General features: G+C 32.5%; 2 pseudogenes; both read left to right on the forward strand.

Moving 5' to 3' along the window:
• The first annotated feature begins 2,317 nt into the window (after positions 1-2,317).
• On the forward strand, positions 2,318-2,791 carry LOC122747330 (annotated as a pseudogene).
• A 324-nt stretch (positions 2,792-3,115) lies between these two features.
• LOC122747331 lies at positions 3,116-4,531 on the forward strand (annotated as a pseudogene).
• The last annotated feature ends 254 nt before the right edge of the window (positions 4,532-4,785 follow it).

Below are 4,785 nucleotides of genomic sequence, written 5' to 3' on the forward strand. Positions count from 1 at the left end.
TATCCAGTTTTATCAATCATTTTTTACAAAATAATGAACTGTTATCTGAAAATCTAATTCCTTTTACTTGTCAAATACAAGGTTGTCATATTTATTTGCTGATGTAAATTGTATGTCTAATCTATTCCATTGATCTACATTTGTATTCCTTATGCAGTACAAGATAGTTCCTAATAATCAATGCCTTATTATACAGTTTAAAATTGGGTACCATTAAACCTCCTATTTTATATTGTTTATTAGTACCTTTGATATTCTTGATTCTTTGTTCTTCCAGATAAATTTTGTCATTACGTATTTTTTTTCTAATTCAGTAAAATAACATTTTGTTAATGTAATTTGGATGGCATTGAATACATAATTTAGTCTAGGTAAAATTATCATTTAAAAAATTATGTTGACCCCACCAACCAAACAACAATTAACATTTCTCTAATTATTTAAATATTATTTTATTCATATATTTTTTATTTTTAATAATATTGTCTAAATAGTTCCTGGCTTTGTACTAACAGGTATTTTATACTATCTAGAATTATTATTTTATACTGTCTAGAGTTTTTATATATAGTTTATGATATATAGTAATGCTGACAATTTACATGGATTTACTTTAAATCATGATACTTTGCTAAAATTACAAATTGTTTCAAATAACTTTTTAGTTGAGTCTTTGGGATTTTCCATGTCTATCATCATATCATCTGCAAAAAGAGATAGTTTTGTTCCTTCATTCCAATAATATTAATGACCTTGTGTCATACCTAATCTTACTGGAAAGGTTTTTAGCTTATCCACATTACAAAAAATGCTTGCTGATACTGTTAGATAAATACTTTTTAATCAATTTAAGGAAAAATACATTTATAATTTTACTTTCAAGTATTTTAAGGGAAATGAGTGTTGTACTCTATCAATAGCTTTTTCTGTACCTATGGATATAATCACAGTCTTTTTTCTTTTTCTTTTTTTCTTTCTGTGGGGCAATGAGGGTTAAATGATTTGCACAGGGTCTCACAGCTAGTAAGCAAGTGTCTGAGGGCACATTTGAACTCAGGTCCTCCTAAATCCAGGGCCAGTGCTTTATCCACTGTGCCAACTCACTGCCTCACTTTTTTCCTTTTATCATTTATATAAACAATTGTGTAAATAGTTTTCTTTATCATAAACCAACCCCACATTCCTGGTATCAATTCTACTGGATTAAAATATATAATCTTTATAATACATTGTAGTAATCTTTTAGCTAGTATTTTATGTCGGATATTTTTGAATCCATATTCATTAATCAAATTGGTCTATAATTTTATTTCTCTGTTTTTACTCTTCTTGGTTTAGGTATCACTGTCATGTTTCATTTTTTTTTTCATAAAAGGAATATGGTAGAATCCCTTCTTTACCTATTAGTACAAAAAATTTCTATTGCTTGAATTAGTTGATCTTTAAATGTTTGATAGAATTTACTTGTAAATCCATCTGGTCTTTGGTACTTTGCTCTTAGGAAGCTCATTTAGAGCCTGTTCAATTTCCATTTCTAAAATAGTTCTATTAGGTATTCTATTTCCTCTCTTGGTAATCTGGGCAGTTTATATAAATTTATTGGAAGAGATGAACAGGATACATACATTTTGAAAATGAAGCTATATTAATACTGAACATATATGCACCAAATACTACTACATCTATTTTTAAAAAAAGTAAAATGAATTAGAGGTGTAGATACATATTATAGTAATATCATAGTGGGGGACTTTAATCTTCCCTTCTCATAACTGGACAAATCTAACCAAAAATAAATAAGAAAGAAGTTAAGGAAGTGAATATTATTTTAGATAAGCTAGATATGATAGATATCTGAAAAGAACTCAATGGCAATTGAAAGGAAAATGTTTTTTTTTTTCCCTCAATGGTTCATGGTACCTTTAAAAAGATTGCCCATAAAAATTTTATAGTTAAAAGCAGAAATATTAAATGTATTATTTTCAGATCACAATGCAAATAAATTATATTTAATAAGGTACCATAGAAACATAGATTAAATGCAGAATTTAAACAACCTATCTTAAAGAATGAGTGGGTTTAGGGGCAGCTAGATGGCGCAGTGGATAGAGCACTGGCCTTGGAGTCAGGAATACCTGAGTTCAAATCCGGCCTCAGACACTTAACACTTACTAGCTGTGTGACCCTGGGCAAGTCACTTAACCCCAATTGCTTCACTTAAAAAAAAAAAAACAAAAACAAAAAAAGAATGAGTGGGTTAGCTTTCTATCCAGGGTTCCATCTAGAACAGAATCCGTCGCCACCACTGAGATGTTGAATTGCTATCTACAAAATCCATTTTAAGGAGGGAATAATGGTAGTCAAGAAAAATGTCCACATGCCAAAGCATCCTGAACTGGCAGACAAGAATATGCCCAATCTCCATGTCATGAAGGCTATGCAGTCTCTAAAGTCTCATGGCTATGTTAAGGAGCAGTTTGCATGGAGGTATTTCTACTAGTGTCTCACCAATGAGGACATTCAGTATCTCTGGGATTACCTTCACCTGCCCCCTAAGAGTGTGCCTGCCATGCTCCAAAGAAGTCATCCTGATACAGGAAGGCCAAGGCGTAAAGGCTTGGAGGGTAAGCGACCTGCCTGGATTAATCATGGTGAAGCTGACAGAGACATATACAGATAAAGTGCTGCTCCCCCTGGTGCTGACAAGAAGACTGAGGCTGGTGCTAGATCAGCAACAGAATTCCAGTTAAGAGGTGGATTTGGTCATGGATGTGGTCAACCTCTTCAATAAAATGTGAAGAGATGTTTTGTATTGAATAAAATTTGGGGAAAAAAGTTAAAAATTAAAAAAAAGAATGAGTGGGTTAAAGAAAACATCATAGAAACAATCAATAACTTTATTAAAGAGAATTGAGATAGTGAGACAACATGTCAAAATCTATGGAATACAGCAAAAGAAATGATCAGAGGAAAATTTATATCTCTAAATGCTTACATCAATAAACCAAAGAAAGAGCACACAAATGAATAGATCATACAATTTAAAAAATGAAAAAAGAACAAACTAATTAAATTTAAAAATCCTCAATTAAATGCTAAATTTGAAATCCTAAAAATGAAAAGTTAGATGAATAAAATTGAGTGTCAAAACATCTTAGGAGTTAATTTAATGGAAAAAAAAAGCACCTAAATAAACCATTGGTTAATTTGATTATAAGAGAGAAAACCAAATCACTAGTATTAAAAATGAAAAAAAAAGAATATACCCCAAATGAAGATGAAATTAAAGCAATTATAAGGATTTATTTTCCCAATTATATGCCAATAAATTTAACAATTTCAGTGAAATAGAAGAATATTTGCCACAGACTTTTCAGCACAGTAACACTGGCCTACTCATAATTTCATGAACAAGATAAACCATTTCTAAGTTCTAGGCATTTTCTTTATCGCCCGCCCCTCCCCCAACAAACAAACAAAAAACCTATGTTAACTTATTTTTTTCTTCTTAATAGCATTTTAATTTTTTTCAATTACATGTAAAGATAGTTTTCAACATTCATTTTTGTAAGAAGTTTAGAGACACAGATATTGAAGAATAAGAAGAGCAGAAAAAAACAAAACAATGCTAAGTCCAGGATATAGCAGAGAGAGACACAGAGACTACATGGGGCGGTTGGGGGCGCAGAACCACAGAGAGTACTAGAAAGGGGGGAAAATGCTTTTTGCAGATAATTTACCTTTTTATATAGAATAATCAGGTATTCAGAGAAGCAGTTCCAATGTACATGTCAGTGTTGACTTTGCAAAGCATGAAGTAATCCAGTGGATGGAAGAGAATCAGAAGAAATTGTTCTCATTTTCAGCTTTGTATGCTGTCTTTATATTTGGTGGTTGACACCTAATGAACAACCAAATGAAGTTTGAGCTGAAGAAGCCACTTGTGCTGTGGTCCCTGAACCTTGCAGTATTTAGTATGTTCGGTGCTCTTTGAACTGGTGCTTATATGGTGTACATTTTGATGACCAAAGGCCTAAAGCAATCAGTTTGTGATCAGAGTTTTTAAAATTGACCTGTCAGCAAATTTTGACCTTATGCATTTGTATTAAGCAAAGCACCTGAACTTTATACAATATTCATTTTTCTTAGGAAACAGAAGCTCATCTTCCTGCATTGGCATCACTGTGCTGCTCTATTCTTGGTACTTCTTTAAGAACATGGTTGCCAGAGGTGGTTGGTTCATGACCATGAACCATGGAGTGCAGCAGTGATGGATTTCTACTATGCCTTGTGGGCTTCTTGGTCTCACAGGGTTTCTCCATGTTCATCACCTTGTTCCAAATCACACAGATGTTTATGGGTTATGTAGTTAACTATCAGGTTATTTCCTGAATACAGCAAGACCAGTGCCACTCATGTGAGGAACATCTTCTGGTGTTCACTCATGTACGTTAGCTATTTGTGTTCTTTTGTCATTTTTTTCTTCAAGGCCTACATTGGCAAAATGAGGAAAACAAGGAAGGCTAAATAGTGTTGGAACTGAGAAGGAAGTCATAGATCAGAGTCATCAATAAAATGAAAATAGAGAAAAGAAAATGGCAAAAAAAAGAGAAAGAAAATGGCACAAGGAAGCCAAAAATTATTATTCATAATAAAAATAAAACAAAACTTGGCAGCTTAGTGGGAAATAGGTTGATCTAACCCAGTAAGTTTATTATCCTTTTACAGGGAGGACTTACTGAGTTCAACTACATCTCAAAGGGCTGCTGCTAAAAGATACCATCC

This window comes from Dromiciops gliroides, chromosome 3 (assembly GCF_019393635.1).
Source record: "Dromiciops gliroides isolate mDroGli1 chromosome 3, mDroGli1.pri, whole genome shotgun sequence".
Classification (NCBI taxonomy): Eukaryota; Metazoa; Chordata; class Mammalia; order Microbiotheria; family Microbiotheriidae; genus Dromiciops; species Dromiciops gliroides.